Here is an 18,772-nt window from a genome sequence, read left to right as displayed (position 1 = left end):
AAACTTTGTTCTTTAAAGCATAACTATGACTTAATCAAACTTCCCCTTTACAACCAAATTACCTGGAAGGAATCCACACTCATAAAAATTTTGTCTGAAAGGTACAAACATGCAACTTCAGCTACTTGCAAGGGAGCATAATAAAAATATGTTGAATATGAAAACCAAACCAAACTCAGAGGTTCAAGCTGAGCTGCAAGATTGCTACTCATCCAGAATGACCAGTTTCTCAACCTTATTTCATACCATGTAGATTTAGAAGATGACAATCTTTATTGCCTTTTATTTATGTATTCCTCTGGAAGTATTCTACTCGGTACTCACAAGCAGTTGTTTCTGAAGAATTTCCTGATCTTGCAAACATTTTGAGAACAAATCCCTGACCATTCATGGGTTGTGAATGATTGGGTCTGTTGTCCTACCTAATGACCAAGTCGCTTTAGTGTGACAAAACTCAATTGTTCATCACTTACAGTACATCTCTAAACCGCAACATGAAGCCTGTATTTCATGAATACAGCCTCTAAATTAATATTTTAGAAGCTACTTTCAAAAGAAAAGCAACTTAGAGCCTACTTAAATCTTAATCCCCTTCTAACAGCACTGGAAGATATCGTTACTCAAGTGCCACTTAGTCAACCATGCAGCCAGCTACTTTAGCAACCAGGCATCCATGAACGAAGGAAGTCAGACAAACAGGTCAACATATTCATGATGCCATACTGCACCCACAAAGAGTAACTGTACACACAAGGAAAGAAACTGGGATTTTTCTATTATCCCCATTCTTCCAGTGGGAACACATGATTTACTAAAGGCCTTCTAATTTATGAAGACACAATTCATAGAAACACTGGCTTATTTATTAAGAGACCTGCTGCATGCTCCACAAATCGAACACCGCATTGATACAGCGTGGTCTGAATTCAGTTGATCCTGCTCTGAGAGAAGGTTAGACCAACTGTGCTCCAGAGATTGTTTCCAAGCTCACAAACTAGGTCCATCAAATGGATTCAGTCCTACCCCCCCAAAAAAAATAAAAAAAGACAGCTAGTGGCACCAGAGCTACAGGTTCTACAGAAAGGGACAGGAGATATTTTAGGTTTTAATTTTAAAAATGGTTTTATGATGCAAAAAGGTGACGTGTGAAGACAGCAATCAGCAGTAGTCATGGATGTAATGTCAGCCCTTCAGTGAACTTAGTTGAACTTCCAGAACAAACAAAATCACCCTGTTCTTGTTTTCCAATGCATTTTGTATTATTTCAAGAAATGTCTTCAATATTTAGTTCAAGCTTCAGTGAGGGGCAAGAGATGTCTACATTTAAAAGATACTTTTTAAGATTGAAGCAACACTGACAGTTTTATTTACTTCACTAGGCTTTCCTTGAGCTAACAATCCTGCCAAATCTTAGCTTGCTCTAGTCACAGAACAAACATTGAACTATGGAATATCAACTTCAAACTGTTGCGGGTGATGTCAATGTTTTGTATTCCTGTAGGAGTCTTTGCATGCCAGAGCACAGACAGCATGCTATTGACAAGTTGAAAGTGTTACCTACTCAATAGAAGCTTCCTAAAACTAATGCTAGAAGACTGAAATAAAAAATCCCACAGGACCACAGCCTGTCATCCCCTAAAGGCCTGTGTCATGATCCTAGATATAATAAGAATGTGATAAGAATTTTAAAAACACTAAAGATCACGTACAGGAAGCAGCTTCAGGGTTATGCCTTATCAACCCAATCTACTTCTAGCTTTGTAATTAATAAGAAATGGTCAGTCAGACAAAATATTCAGTTAGTACTTGCAGTAAGACTTACACATTCCAAGTTCCATGTAAAAGTATTTCCACTTTTAAATGCAAAGCATATTGGTTAAGAAACCTTAGTCATTACAAGAAAAAAATTTTTTAAAAAGTAAGGGCCAGTTCCATTTCTCCCTTGTTCTAAAGGTCTTTATTGACAGATAAATAGTCATTGAAGGGTAAATTTCCAGCTATTTGTTATTCACACTTTTCTGTGTAAGATATGGATAACTTTGAACCTTGAAGTCAATTTCTTGCACAGGTTGCTGAAGACCAAGATGATTACAGGCATTACACACTGAATCCTGAAGTGCTTCAACTGCAGCTGATATTCAAAGGACTGGAATGCAGATGCAACTACACTGTTTCTATTAACTTATCACACTTGAAAAAGTTGTTTTTTGTAAACTTATCATTCAGGCTGTGCATTATCTGATGAAAAATGGAAGCTAATGCAACAACATTGAAAAATTTGGGGCTTGATTTCCTTTTTAAAAGTAGTACTGCAGCACTGAGCACTTTTATATAGCAATTTTCATGACTGCACAATAAAACTAGCACCAGGGCTGAGCAACGCTTCACTCAAAGAAAGCTGTTGTTTAGGAGACCTTCCACGCTCTGGACGCACATAGGAGTCAACCATTTTTATTTTTCAGTTGGCTAAGAAGGAGTTCCCAAACTGTGCTCATTTGTACATATTCCACACCAGTAAGTCCTGTGATCCAGAAAAGTACTTTTAAGAGTCTCTCATTAGATGTTGATTTTCAATTCATTTTAACACCTTATATAAGAGGTTCTGCACCACAGGTGTAACTCCCTGTCACCCAATGGCCAAGCTACATAATAGTAGGCAATGTACTTAAAATGTATGAGTTCTTGCTTCCATGTCCCGGTATTGTGCCTTTGACCAGTCAAGAGGCAACTAATAATGTACTCGGTTCAAACGCAGAAGAGGATGAGGACAGCAATAAAAGAAACCTCACAGAAGGTGCAGGAACCACTTCATTTTTTTGCAGTATGAGAGAGTGGAACATCATGTTCCCATCAGCAGCTTATTGCTATAACAAACTAAAAAGCAGGTGTGAACATTAGATAGGGACTACTAGATATATGCCATTAAAAACTGACATTTTTGTGCAATTATAGCTTCATAGGGGAGAGAAGACAGTAGCATCACATAGAAACAGCTGTATTTAGAATCTGCATATAAATGGAATAAATCAGCAACAAACAGCTGCAAGGAAGGGACACAGAAGAGAAAGACAGAAGGATGACAGAAAAATTCCTTGAGGAGGTTAAACTGCTGCCACACACAAATACACCATTAAACCCAAGTGCTTGTGTACCATGTGGGAGAATGATAATTGTTTACAGGTATCAGAGCTGAAGGTCTTGGATGAATACCAGGATGCACTGTTGAGAAAGTCCATTGTACAATTAAGAAGGGAGAGGAGTTGCTGAACAAGGTACTTTCATTTAAGCCCATCCTGCTAGATCCTTACCCAATTATTTACCACTGAGGGTTTCCTTTCCCAAGATTGAAATCAAGGAACATCACCTCTCCCCCCAAAAACCAAACAAACCAAAACAAAAAAGCCCTCCTGAAAGAATGTTTTCTTTCTCCTATAGGAAGAAGGGTACAAAAGGAGACAAGTCTTATTTGGTGTAGGACTAATCAGTATTTGTAAAATAATTTAAAAAAAAAGAAAGCCTTCCGGTCTATTTGAGAATGGTTACAACACTTGCACTCAGGTGATTCATTATTAGCACCTCTGTCTCACAGCCCTATCAGAAAGTCTATGAAACTGCTAACATTTTTCATGTTAACAGGATAATACTTACAAGGATTTAATTAAAAACTCTCAAACCACATACCTAAAATTCTGAGAAATCACCATCTTATTTTTAAACAATATTTTGGTCAAGTTGGCCAGATGCCCAAGTTCTGCAGGGCCAGTAATTCCTCCCCATTTCTTTTTTGCAGAAAATTTTCTGAATACTGAGTATTCCGTTCATTTTGTTAGACTAGTTTAATGCATGTGAGGAGCTCACCATGCAGCTCAGGGTGCAGCGCTTGAAGGCTTTGATCTACAAATCTGGCTGCAGGCTGCTCAGGCTGTCACCCTTTTTTCTGTTTGCCAGGTGAGTCACATTTTTCCCTATTTGAGTCACCCTGTATCCATCAAAAGATATGGACACTGCTGTTTGAAGGCACAATCTGCCTGAAATCTCAGTAACCTCCTGAGGTGCCCCTTCTCCTTCCAAGGCCATTAGAGGGAAGCAGTGGCAGTCACAGCTTGCATCCCAAGCAGAATTACTCTGTGGGCCTGAATTTAGCACCCGCCTATCCTTCCTTGAAAAGGAGAACCAACAGTTACTGATCCTAGATGGCCTCCTCGCAATTATTAACAAAACATGTTTCTCCTTCAGTGTCAGGCAGGACTATCTCGCTCCTGTATCTTCGGGACAAGCTCAGTTCTGGGCAAAAGCTCCCTAGGAATGAGGGTGATAAGGAAGCACTCCTTTGGCTATTCAGCAGAGCCCATTTCTTCCTCACTCTGCTGCCTCTGGGCCTGGTTAAACTAGTTTGGGCAGCTTACCAGGGCCTTAGAGAACCACATCAAAGTGCACAGACTTCTCGTGTTGTCTTCCGTGTTTGTGGAGTGGCTGTGAGAAGGCTCCTGCCTCCGCCTACATACTCAGACCACTTGCACCCTCATGGAGCTGCCACCACAACAGGCAACACACATATTTGCCTGTCCAGAGGGTCTTCTGGGGTGGGGAAGAGCTTAGTCTCCAACATGGAATGCCACAGCCTGCCAGGCTCCTGCCATACCCTCTGGCCAGCTGGGGCAACCAGAGGCCAAGGGCTATGTTCTACTTCACTTCTCCAGCTCTACCTGCAAAGGCATGTCCATCCTCTCCTGACAGAAAAAGTGAAGCAAGATGTCACTCCAAAAGATGAACACCTACACAGATCTTTGAATAGATGGACTGGGACCTTTAAGCTTGTTCCCTTTTCCTTTGGGTTTCAATATAATTTGGAACAGTGGTAAATTAACAGAGACCAAGCATACAGAGGAACAGAAAAAATAGCCAGTCCTCTGTTGGGTTTTTTTGTTTGTTTTTGGTTTTGTTTTTGGTTTTTTTCTGCATTGCAGGTTTTCATCTGTCCCTCAAATCCATCTAATTTCACTCATTTAAAGCGGGATGATGGCAAACTGAGGGGAATGAAAAAAAGCACACTTTGCTCTTAGTGCCACTGCAAACCCGTCCCTGAAATAATTTTAGCCTTGAAAACACAGCCAGGCAGAAGTGTTCTGAGTGCCACAAGCGCACTGCGAAAAGCACGAGCGTTGTCCTTCCCTCCGTCTAACATCACCTCTCCCACGGCTGATCCCGATCCCGATCCCGGCAGGAGCAGGAGCCGGCGCGCGCTCAGCGCACGGGCGCCACCTGGCGGTGGCGGAGCAGCGGCCGCCGGTGCCGTGAGCGGGGAGGCGGCGACAGGGCCGGGACCGCCCGCCCGCCCCCGCCCTCCCAGGCTGAGGCGACGGGCGGAACGAGCTCTCCATCGAGCGGCGTTCGGCTGGGGTCAGTATTGGGGCCGGCGCTGCTTAAGATCTTTGTCGGCGACACGGACAGTGCCATCGAGAGTGCACCCTCAGCGAGGTCGCCGACGCCAAGCTGTGTGGTGTGGCTGACACGCCGGAGGGAAGGGATGCCATCCAGAGGCATCTGGACAGGCTTGAGAGGTGGGTCTGTGCGAACCTCATGAAGTTCAACAAGGCCAAGTGCCAGGTTCTGCACCGGGGTCAGGGTAATCCCAAGCACAGGTACAGACTCGGAGGAGAATGGATTGAGAGCAGTCCTGAGGGGTGTTGGTGGACAACATAACCCGTCAAGGTCCATTTGCAACCCAGAAAGCCAAGTGTGTCCCAGGCTGCAGGGAAAGCAGTGTGGCCAGCAGGGCAAGAGAGGTGATTCTGTCCTTCTGCTCTCATTAGACCCACCCAGAATACTGCATCCAGCTCTGGGGCCCGTAACACAACAAGCACATGAACATGCTGGATGGAGCAAGTCCAGAGGAGAGCTAGGAAGAAGATGAGAGGGCTGGAGCACCTCTTCTATGAAGGCAGGCTGAGAGAGCTGGGGTTGTTCAGCCTGGAGCAGAGAAAGCTTCAAGGAGACTTTTAGAGCAATCTTCCAGCACCTACAAAAAGCTAGAGGAGGACTTACCTCAAGGGCATGTAGTGATAGGAAAAAGGGTATTGGCTATGAACTGAAACAAGGTACATTTAGATTAGATATTAGGAAGAAATCCTTTATTGTGAAGGTGGTGAGGCACCAGAACAGGCTGCCCAGAGAAGCTGTGGATTCCTCATCCATGGAAGTGCTCAAGGCCAGGTTGGATGGGGCTTTGAGCAACCTGATCCAGAGGAAGGTGTCCATGCTTACACCAGGGTGGTTGGAACTAGATGATCTTTAAGGTCCCTTCCAACCCAAATCATTCTATGACAATTCATCAACCTTTTGTTCAGCTATACATTAAGCCACCATCACGAGTCACACTGACTCCGTGGTTGCAGCTCCATTGCACCTTTCCTCAGTGAAGAAATTAGTATATTGCCATTTTCCACCAGGATTGCGAGGCCTGCACTGGACAGTAGCAGCCAGAGCCCTAACACTACAGGCTGTGAGCTTTCCATACCCCACCACTTAGCTACTACATTTGTCATCTTTGAGTCTGTGCTTGGTGTTTACCTGATCAGATTTGGCTGTTAACCCTCCTTGTTGCAAGACCCTACCCTTCAGCCCTTCCCTGAAGTCACCAGCTGCAAAAAAGCTGAGCCAGGCCCTATCACAGTAGTCTGGTTTACTTTGCAAACCCAGAAGTGGAGTTGCAAAGTGGAGAAGCTCAAGTCACATATTTCAGTATTTTAGTGGAAGTGTCAAGGACTATCATTGATTCTGCATATTTTTCATCTATGCAGCTTCAAGGTGACTATTCTCAAGCATTTCTTCTGTAGATAGCTGTCACAGCACAGACTTGATAAGCATCTACACCTTCTCAGGCCAGTACACTCTGCCCTCCATGCTGGTAGTGCACCTTACAGTGTTGGCCTAACAGCTACAGAAACGCTTCAGCTTTAGAGGAGAGGATCCCAGGCTTCCTTACAGAAGTGTGCTTGGCGTGCATCTACTGTGGCACAGGCAGAGCATGTGCACACATAATCAGGTATCTTCCAAAATGTTTTTCTTAAAGGGCCAAATTCATAGCTATAGCAATCTATGTGCATACTTTGGTCAGAAATTTAGGCATAAATGTTTTGCAGTGTGTCCTGATATTTATTTTATTCCATATGGTATCACAGAGCAAGCTAATTTGTAAGTGAGGGCTGGAACTGTTCCATGGAAAAGAAAACTGAGGCTACCAGAATGCTGTTAGACACCAACATTACAAAATTGTCTCTAAATAGTAATTCTGGAAGGATGCCAAGAAATATATATTTTCTATGCACCCTTCCATAGCATACCAATTTTTAATCATTTTTACCTTCCTTAAACAGGACAGTCAGATAAAACCTTAGAGCCTGCTGGTGTTATGTAAAACATTGCTTTACTCTCCCACCACACACACTTTTGTCCTTAACACATGCATCTTTTAAAAGAGTTTTAAACACTTTCTTACAGTGTATGCCGTGACATATACCTGTAACTGAATAGAAGGATTATTCAGGAGTAATCTATTCATACTTCTGATCCCATACGTTTTTGCTTTCTGCCACAAAAGACACGAGTGCCAAGCATCTGTCTGAGGTCTCTTGTCAGAAAGCATCTATGCGAAAAAAGGTAGCTTTTAAAGACAGCTGAAATAGGTACACAGTGAACTGTTCAGTAGTCAGAGCTTTCAGGATGCCTACCTACAAATCAAGACGGAAAGCAAATGGCTCTGGAATTATTTACTAGAAGGACTGCTTTCTGAAATTTACATTGGCCTTATTGCTACTTCCAAAACAGATTTGTGTTTTGCAGAAGCATGGCACCATCAGCTCTGTATTTTGTGGTGACAGCTCCTCAAAATTAACTATAAACAAGCTCAAGCTCTGGATCTCCAAACCCATCTCCATTTTCTGAGATCAAGTCTTACATCATGAAATTTCACAAACAGGCAGAAAGTTACTTAAGTTTGTTCAGAGCCTTTAAGTCACCAACCTTATTACACGCTATTATCTTTGTTTTTAACCACTACAACTAATAAAGAGCCAGAAGCATGCTCTTCTATTCCCATATTTTTTTCATAGGAGGCTCCTTCATCTATGAAAATTATAAGGTGCTTCATATTGCTTGGCAAAGATTTCAGTCTTTCTTCAGGCTTGCTGTATGTACCAATTTGCATTAGAGACTAATTTTCTCATAGATTCTGATACTCTATCCACAGAACCTTTTGTTTCTCTTGTACCCAAAAATGACTTGCACACCAGACCTCATGCTTTAAAAATACTACCAAAAGTAGTTTCTGTTCCAGACACGTATCGCAGCCTCCACAATAATAACTCTCAGAAGAGCATAAAAGTGCTCCAAAAATTATATGACAGAACAAGTCTCAAAGCCATGAGATGAAAAATGAGTAAAGCCTGCCACCAGAAAGACTATCTTCACATCTCTGCACTTGGAAGGCAGTCAGTTCCCCACTCCACAACAAGGACTGCTCTACCTGAACAAAGCTGAGAAGTGTCCAGCTTCCAGGTGGGAAAAGCTTATTTGACCAACAAACATATGTACCCCTATCATACACCCTTCTCTGCCCCCACCACTCCTCACATCAGTTGTAGGCAAGCACTGCTGCACACGACCACAGCAGCTCACAGCAGCAGCGAACACCACATCTTAGTTTAGTCTCCACCATGCTACCTGTCAGACAACTATACTTCAAAAAAGCCATGGTTAAAGCTACAGTGAATTGACTATGATAAACCATTTTCCCCATGGTAAGTAATGCAAAACCTAGCAGGGACGAGGAAGGATTTGCTCTTGGAATTCACAACTGTAGTCAAGAAGTCAGAAGCCAGTTGTGCATCACCTCTGCGGCTGGGAAGCCACACTGAACATTGCAATCTGCATTACTACAACCCAGTGCAGCACAGCAAGCTTCTGTGGCATCTTCTGTCCCTGATACAAAAGGCCACCATGTAGTAGCTAAGCAACCTCTTGATTTTTGAGGAGCTAGTGGATTAAAATGGAAGGGGAAAGCTCAAGGACCCAACAGCTAAACACCACAGGATTTTCACTCTCATCATAATAAAATTAGAGATAAAATTTAAATGATATATTAAGCCTACCACAGTATTCAAGTTTAAAGAGACTCCCTTGTGGACACCTGTGATTTGCTACTCTAGCAGAAAACAAAAATTCAAATGCACCAATAGATTTACTGCAAGTTAGAATACATTACAGGAGGCAACTATTTCATGGGAGGTTTTTAAACTACAGAAAGAGGCAGTCAAAGCAACATTTCAGTTAGGTAGAGAACGTTGCATTAATTTCAAAAACTAAATAGTGGTAAAGATGGAAGTCTGTGGCATTGGTTAATGAATGAGGTGACTGTTCTCAAAGATATCCACACATGTACAGATCATAGCTAGCATGAACAGCTTTTACAGCACTGCTGTATAATCTCATTCTGTTTTTTGACTACTGATGGTAATTAAGGACCATAAGCCATTGCCAAAAAATAAACAAATGTGTACAGCCTCCAAAACTTGGGCAGTGGCAAAAACTGTGTGCAGATATTCCAGGTTTATTACAAAGTACTTCACTTTTCAGAGAAAATTTGAAGTTGTAGCAAGTTCTTAAGCATGTACAAAACATCAGAACAGAGCTGAACACTTTACAAGCACAGAAAAACAACAATAACCAAGAAAGTTTTGTTTATGTAGAATTAATATCTTGAACCTGGATAACGAGGAACGAGATTCACAGATTAGAACTACTAAAGCAGTAGAAAACCACAAAGAAAGTTTAGGTTGTAGCGATAGAGCCAATACAGCTTGCTTTCCTTCGGGAGCTGCACAGGAATACAGCTGTAACTCAGACTTTTCATAGGATCTGACTCTAGTAAGTTAAGTACTTTACCATACACATTACTTATTAACTACCAAAACTGACGTAGTAGTACCAAGATATTAAGTCAAAGACATGTGCATCATGATTAGGGGTACTAGCTGTGATGTATTATATATGAAAATGATACATTATGTATGAAAAGAAACAAGCATAGCAATTGATTTCTACAAACTAAAGTCACAGTGGCACATTGAACAATTTTAGGTTAACCAGACTGACTTAAAAATAGAAACCAGAGGCTAGGCTCTTCTCTCACCCCATTTTACATGTCTTTACTTCCATTGATTTCAAGTGGAGTTCTTCACAATTTATGCCATTGTGAGAGGAGAATCAAGCCTTGTGTGTTTGAAAGGAAACAGCAGACATGTTTCCCACCAGAGTGCAGGGGGAGATTTAAAAAAAACCACAAGTATATGAACTGTGAAACCGATAGAGTACACAAGCAAAGGCAAGCAAAGAGGCTCTAGCTGGGGATGGGGGTAAAGAGAACTCGCAGCTTACTCTGGGTTTGCCTTTTTTTTTTTTTTTAAAGACTTGGAACTGGCGTTAGGAAGTCAGAAGCTCAGGCACTGGCTTCTAAAATAAAAGTTTAGAAATAAATATTGTTTTTTTATTTTTTTCAGACAGACTTCATTGATTTATATTTTCCTACAGTTATTCTATAAAATGAGGAGCAGGCCATTTTTTTTCTGAAGGACACAAAGACCTTCCACTCCCAGCAACTGGGAAGTGAGAGCAGAGATCTGAACTATTTTCATCACTAAATATAGTACCTAACCATCATTCATACTCAAGTCCAAGCAGATGATCTTCCAAAACCCTTCAGGATCATCTGAACAACTAATATTACAGTGGTTAGAAAAAGCAACACTTGAAACTGGAACTCCAGTCAGACAAAGTACTAGATGTGACGTAAGTGACAAAATCACTTCATAAGTTGGAGCTACAGCAGAACAGAAGCTACAGCTTTATGGTCTATGGTTGGGGGTTTTTTCTCTTTTTTTTTGGTAGCAGCATGTGGTTAGGAAGCTCCTCTTTCACCACACCCTAGTGTGCATGAACACAGTCATTGTACTGTTCACACTGATCTGGAAAGCTCACTTACTTTGGAAATATTTGGGGGTTTTCTTTTTAATTTATCTCTACATCCCCACTTAAACTGTGTCTGCAAAACTATGCAACAGTATAAGGTAAATAGCTCGAGTACTTTACAGAGGGAATAGAGTCTTAATTCATTGTTTTATTAGATTTTATTTACAACAGTAATGCAAGATTGAAGTAATTCATACTCATTCAGAGTCCAACTGTGGCAGAATATTACTGTAGCTGCCTGTTTGGAAGTGTTTTTCCCCCTGCTCTCACTCATATGCATGATCAGTGTCACAGCCCACATACTGGTTTTTAAGCCTCCCCCTGCACTCCAGCAGGACAACGTGCCATCAGTTTCCTTTTAAAAACAAGTCTAGATTATCTTCTCCCAATTGCATTAGATATCATCTGATTTAATACACAACAAAGCAGGATGAAGGTAAATGCACAGAATTGCACAAAGGACGATGACTTCCACCTGCAGAAAAAATGTTGCATAATTCAAGATGTACCTCCTGATTTTCATGAGACCTGTTCTTTCAAAGCATGTCTCCTTCCAGAGGCCATGGGAATATGGAAAGAGATGCAAGAACAAGCATATGCCCTGGAATATCCAACTTTGAGCGTTTTGTAGTTAGCATTTAGATGTTGAACACTGACTTAGGCATCAAATTAAAAAAAAAAAAAAAGGAGGCTGGTATCACTTCAATTCCTAAAATAAGGCCGCCAAGTACACCACTGTGAAAAAGCCCTCATCATATCAGTACCTCCTTACAGCATCAGCTCCAGGCTAATAAGACATCCACTAATAAGTTTAAAAATGTTTATGAATAGTCACAGTACAAGACAGACAGAGAGACATTAAAAAATTAACCTTCCAAAATTACAGCCTAAAAGGTGGCAGATTGAGAACTAGACAGTAGAGCTCCAAGTGTCAGGGGACATCTTGCAAAGAAATGAGAAAAGCAATAAATCCGCAGCAATGAAACAGATGCCCCCTTGTCACTGTGGTCACTTCAGTTCAATCAAATACCTGCATTGCTCAGTTTCAGTATATTAACAGCTACTCTAAAACCATACAAGTTGTTCTTGCATGAAATCAACAGTTTTATATAACTGGAAAACTATATATTGAGAACAAAATGGGCTAATAGCCTGGACCACTGAACTACAGCTTCACACCACCCAAAATCCCCTCCAAAAACTGTCCAAGCAGAGGGGCTGTATGAAAGGTTGGGGTAAAGCTTGACATTTATTGGATTCGCAAACAGCTAAAGAAGCCACTGAGCTCACCAACCTACTAGGCAGCATCCGTTGCTGAGAGCGCTTCCACAGCTTTTTGGCAGCTCATATTTGAGCACAACAGCAGTACATCCTCTTACCACGTGGATGTTGTCTCCAGCTTTACTCTGGTAACACAGCTTCCTTCCCCAGAGCCTCCTAAGGGGATGCCAATGCCCTGTAAAAGGGGACACGCACTCTGGGATCTGGCTGTGAAGAGCTGCTGCAGCACAACTACTTGCTTTTTTAGGCAGTCACATCTCTCCTGAATGGCAGGGGTACGTTCTAGCAGATACCTGCTGCAATCCAAACCTATACTGAGCTGCTGATAGGACAGAACACCCTGGGTAAACAACATCCTTAAGAGGCTGGAAGTTACATAGTTTTTTGGTACCTCAGAACAGATGAGAGCCTAGTCTGCTCTCTACGTGTTTGGCAGTACTCTAAGACATTTGCTGGCTATCGGCCTGCCAAGCTGTTTAGGCTTATAAGTTTCTTTGCACTCGCTTTATGCTATTAATTTTATTAAATATAAACATATCCTTTGTATATATTTTTCTCATATTCCATAGGCACAGAATAAACCCATTTCAGTCCCAGGATGAATAAGAACTCAATATTTATCACACAGATCCACCATGCTTTGCAAACAAGACTGGAAGAAAAAAAAGCCCTTTCATGAGTTATCCATATGATCTTTCTGATGAGCAAAGCATGAGAAAACAGTTCAAAGCTCTCAGAAAGCCGTATGTATACTTCTACAGAAGACATTTACAATTCACTAGTGAGGTTCTAGAGGCAGCATAACTCATTTAGCAGTCTGTATATAGAGATGCAAATATGCTAGGTTCAGACATTTCTTCAGCACCTTCATAAAATTCATTTCAAAGTACATAAATATTCATACTTTGAATAGTCATCTCAGCATGTGAAGCTTTTATTTTTATATGAAAATACCAATTCATACAAAGAGTCTGAAATAAAGTAAAAGCGTATTAGTTCTAAAGTATGCACACAAACACATGCAACGTCTTTACGTAAACACTTTTGAACTTCTGGGTGATTAACACTTGATTACAAAAAGAGATTCTTAAAAAACATCTTCACTAATCATGCAGTAATTTTTAACATACTTGAAAACAAGTCAGGTTTTACTGCTCTTAGACAACTTGATCCACACCTGAAAGTGCAAGGTGGCTTTCAATTTGTGCCATGGTTATTGTGTGTCTGTGTTGCCACAGAAATGGGCCATGGGTGAGGGCAGTGTCCAACCAGCCCATGTGCTGGACAGGTTGAGCAAGAGTGTCTGGGCTGAGCCTCTTGCTGAGCTAGCACTACTCTGTCACAGGAGCACCCTGTTAATGAAGAGATTAGGGGAGGGCAAAATGGGGAAAGCTAAACAATTACAGTGCCTGTGTCAGGGGGCTCCAGCAGGGAGCATAGGAATACAGAAGGGATGTGTGTTTTGAGAAATGGTGCAGCAGTGTCTGTCTAGAAGTGTTTAAGGTTCCAGATGCAAGTCTCTCATGTCAGTCCTTTTAAGACTCGTGAGAGAAGATGCAGGTTTCCTACAGAACAAGAGGATGCAAGAGTCCTACCACACAGCACAATCCAAGGCCTATGTTGTTACATTCATAACTGCATCCATGTGGCTATTTTCTTTTTAAAACACTCAAATATTCAGAAATGACAATGTTTGGACAATGAAGACTCTCTCAGAGAAAATTTAAGGGACTAATATGACTCTGCTTAAAAAAAAAAAACCCAAACTAATTTTACTATAAGCATCACGATATTGACATGCAGATTTTTAATCACGCTGGTTGCAATTAAACAAATCAGTGATCAAATCCACAGAGAAGTCAGTTTTCATATACACCACATTAAGACAGACATTAGACAGGATTTGGCATGCTGCCGACAGAGAAGCCTAGTTCTGGAATCATGTAGTATTAAAACTGGGATTACTAGAAAGCAACAAGCTCAAAAAGGGGGTTAAAAAAACATCACAGGAACCAAATTTTACTTTATATAAAAGCAAGCAATTATATTTCAATATTTGGATGGCAGTTGAAAATGCTTTTTTGGCACGCAACTGCTCTACAAAGCTGATATTGTATGTAACTGGAACCATTTAAAAAAAAAAAGAATTGTTACTAAAGTCAAAGACAGTAATTGCAAGCTGTGGGATCTGCGCTTAGACAAAAGGGGGACAACTGAATAAAACTATTATAGATACAAACTTACAAGCATACTCCATAATACTCTTACATCTTAAGGAGGGGAGAGAGGGGAGGAAAAGGAAGAAGTACAGAAGGCAGAACAGCAAGAGCTATCAGGTGCTATAAATTCTTGTTTCAAACACAGACCTTAGACAGGAGTACATGATTTTGGTGCAGAACAACTGAAATAACACAGTTCCAGCTTTTGTTGATGCGTAATCCACTGGAAATGAAAGGCCTGCCTGAAAGACTGTCTACCCGAGGTTTACTAGCTAGCAAAACACTGAGCTTGATAGGTTCAAAATAATCTTGAAAAGCAACTCATCAAGCTTATGGCTATATTGAAGAACTTGTAAGGAGTCAGCCTTCCAGGCAGAGTTCCAAGAAAAGGTACACTTGCAAAAAGCTGTCACTTACAGATATTTTAAAAACACTGAAAATATTTGTATTGGCTCATACCTCTTGTATATGAGCACTTCACTCATTTTGTAAATTTAGAAAAACCTCCTTGCACAAAAACATGCTTGAGAAGTATTGTTAGTTTGTGCTGAAAAGTTGTTAGCTCATTTAGTTTTGCTAAAAAAAGTATAACGTACATATTACAAACAAGTAAAATACAAAGAGGAAGAGTTATAGCAGACCACCTATGAAATTTTCTTCAGTAGCTGGAACTATCTTTTGTCAATGAACCAGCAGCCAAAGAGCTGTTTCTGAAAAAAGCATGTAATTTTGGCAAACTGATCTGATAGTCCATCTGGGAATTTCTGCCAGAAGTGCCACGACTTCAGTATGCTATTACTTGCAAAACATGTTTCTTCAGCCATAAGGTGGGAGGGGAAAAAGATGAGTGATTGCTGTGCTGTATCCTTCCAAGCTGGTTCTTCCCATTATACAACTCCTAATCCAAACAATTTAAGCACTCAAGTAAAAGTTACTCATTTCTGTAAACATTTCCAGGAGCAGGACCTAAGCATGCATGGCTTACACCAAGCATATACTAATGGCTAGAGCTAACCTCAAGTTTACCTCTGTTTAAACAGCATAAGTCAAAACCAGAGCTGGCCAAACTCAAGCTTAAGTCCTAATACAAGCTGATAAAGTGAATATTGATATAAGCCACTTGGTGACCATGCATCCATCTCAATCAAGCATTCTTCATGCAATATTGTATCATACGACAGTTTTCCCAAAAGCACAAATGATGCTTCGCAATTATTAGAAAGAATAATGTTTCGGAGCATGGTCTTAAACCACAGCAGGGATCTCTTTACTTTAGGGTAAGGTAGTGGTAGAAAACAGAAACACAACCCAGCCTGTTTGTTTGTTTTAAATGGACTTCATCACTGCACATCCAATTAACACTGGAATGCACAAGATATAGCACCGAAGCAAATAGAGGCCTTAAATTTAAGAGCAACTCTCAGTCTGCTCTGTTAGAAGCTGTGAATCACAGTCATTGACAACAGATTTATCAATAGATTAATATGACAAAGCAAAAGGACTTTTAGGCTATGATACAAAGGCTTGCAGCATTAGAAAGGGTCAAAGCAATCTGCAAAAACATAATGCAAAGCCATGCCATTTAAATTACTCTACAAAATGTAGACATTCATTAGCATAGAAAAGTTTCACAGGAAAACAATGACAAAGTAAAAGTCATCGTATTTTCATATGCTAATTAATTAAATATTCCAAATGCATTTAATCTCTTATTATAACCATAGGGGGAGACAGACCAAACTCTTGAAGTTCTGAAAAGCCAGGTCATTAGCGTGCCAAGTCATTCCTCAGATCTTCTCCTTATATACAAATATACATTCCCAACTTACAACATATGTAAGTAAAACTCTGCATCCCCCTCCATTTCTCCTTCTTTGGAAGGCACTTGCTATCTGTTACTTCTGTATTCTAAAAGTCATATTAAATGCTAGGAAAAACTCATTTACTAGGGAACAAAACCTAAAAGTGCAGAAGCCATTTTGCCAAAAGCCTGAGTTAAACACCCCAGTCCCCCTAAGAAGTAGAACAATTGAGTTGAAAATGAGATTAATAACATTCTTGCACATACACATGAAAATCCACACATAGTTTGTAGTCTTTAAGTTCAAATGACATTTCTTGTCTTATGAAACAAGAAAGGGATTCTGATGTTTACATAAGGTTCTTCTTGCTTAATAAATCTTAAATTGAAACAGATTTTTTTTAAACAATTACCTTCTTCAGAGTTATCATACTACAGGATATTAGGAAAAACCAGACTCTCCTGTTGCTTTTACCCACATCTGACTCCAATCTTAATAGTTTAGCTATTAACCCTGTAAGATCCACACACATGCACACCCCTTGCCCAGTTATGTTAAAATTGTTGTATTACTGATCTAGGCTTACTCATTACAAAACCTTTTGTTATACAGAGAGCAGCTCCGTGGACCTTGATTTACAGGACACAGTTTACCGTGCTGTTGGCAGAACTGCACCAGCCCGGCTCATCCGGGGCTCTGCAGGGAGAAATGAGAGAATCTGTCACTGCATCAGAGTAATTGCTCTCTCCTTCTCCCTTCCTTTTTGCTCTCTGTCCAAGCTTACTCACATCTTGGGATGAAAACCTGGCCACTGTGATATACCTGCGTTGTAAAGGAGTAGTACAAATCATGTAATTCCTCCTAGAAATAATAACAATAACTAGAGCTAAAGGGGGAAAACCCCTTCCTGCTCGAAAACCTCAGTACTCACTCTGAGTGTCGCGCAAAACATGCAGTTTAAAGACCTCAGTTACCAGCTAAACAACGATCACAGGGAACTTCGCTGCAATAACGCTAGCCATACGTTTCTGCCACCTTTTAGGTTTTAGCATGTAGGGAATGCGCATTGTTAACCTTTAAGTCCGCTGTATAAACGTTTCTCAGCGCGCTTGTAAAATACCCCCCGCTGCGTTTCCTCGCTCTCCAGCTGATGGCATTCGGAAACACTGGCGGGTGCTCTCTTTTGCCTTTCTTGGCCACCCCGCTGGGGGACAGAGATTCCTGCCCAAGGCCAGACCCAGCAGCCCCGGGCTCGGACCGTAGCGAAGGCTCCCGGACTCAACCCAGCCAGGTCGGTTGATAAATGGTGGCTGCTGGAGTTTGAAATCCCGCGGTGGGCATAAATATTCTGGGAGAAGGGGCTCGGGGAGGGTTCATCACCCTTTCAGAGCTCTCTTCACCGAGGAAGGAAAAAAACCACATACTTCGACGAGGTCCGTGCTGCAGCGGCGGGGGGACGAGGTACCCCCAGTAACAGCGAACAGTGCGGAAGATGCTCTCGGGATGGCAGACCGAGATTTCCCCCCCGGCCAGGGTCCCCGCTCGGGGCAGGACCCAGAGGCGGACACTTCGCTCAGGATAAGGGAGGAGGCGGAGGCTGCCTTGCAGGAGCCAGTTGTCACCCACTGACAGGCAACAGCTGAGCTCCCGCATCTGAACCCTCGCTCAGCCCGGCGGCCCCGGCGCGCCCCTCCGCCGGGCGCACCGAGCCGGCACCGCGGCGGCGCCGCGACACCTTCCCTCGGGAGTCGCCGCGGGGCTCGGCGGAACTCCCCGCGCCCCCCCTCCTCCCCTGCTCTGCCAAGCCCGCAGCCCCGTCCGACAACTCCGCGCAGGACGGCGCCGGCTCCGAGGTCGGGAGGCTCCTCGCGGTCACGCCCTGTAGATCCAAGCCCCGCGCAGGGCGCAGGACCCCCACCGCACCGTGGGAAGCGCCCCGCCACCAGGGGCACAGTGCTGCCCGCGGACGGAGCCCCGTCAAACCCGCCGGCCGTCCCGCCGCAGGCTGCCCGTCACTCCTCGCCCCGGGGAGCCGCCACTTACCCTCCCCGCAGCGCGGCCGGACCACGGCGACGTACTCTCTAGCGGAGAGCGGCGGTGGGGTCCGTCACATAGACAGCGAGGGAAGCGGGTACGCGGCTCTGCCGCACGGAGTCAGCGCCGGCGGGGGACGCGCATCTCCGGCCGCGCCGCGAAGGGACCGCCCGCTGCCGCCTCCGCCGCGACTGCCCAGCCCACCCGCGCTCCCCGCCCTAATGGGGCTCGGCCGCCCCGCGCCCGGCCCGCGACGGCCGCGCTCCGCCGCGTCCATTGGCTGTCGCCCGCCGCGCCCACCAATCGCCGCCGGGCCAGGCCGGGCGCCGGCTCGAGGGGCTCGAGGGGCAGGGCTCGGGGCTCGGGGCGGAGCGAGGGGCGGGGCCCGAGCAGACCCCGCCCCAGGGCCCA

At 43.0% G+C, this 18,772-nt stretch overlaps 1 protein-coding gene across 1 annotated transcript in view; it reads right to left on the bottom strand.

Annotated features, from left to right (window-relative positions):
• Positions 1-18,482, bottom strand: part of PRICKLE1 (prickle planar cell polarity protein 1) — a 66,532-nt gene extending 48,050 nt beyond the window's left edge. Inside the window, exon 1 of the mRNA XM_017838147.1 lies at positions 18,371-18,482. The gene's annotated coding sequence lies outside the window, so the exon portion shown is untranslated. The remainder of the gene's footprint in view (positions 1-18,370) is intronic.
• Between the last annotated feature and the right edge of the window lie 290 nt (positions 18,483-18,772).

Source organism: Lepidothrix coronata, unplaced genomic scaffold, assembly GCF_001604755.1.
Source record: "Lepidothrix coronata isolate B3197 unplaced genomic scaffold, Lepidothrix_coronata-1.0 Scaffold325, whole genome shotgun sequence".
NCBI lineage: Eukaryota > Metazoa > Chordata > Aves > Passeriformes > Pipridae > Lepidothrix > Lepidothrix coronata.
This window is presented reverse-complemented; position numbering and strand designations above follow the sequence as displayed.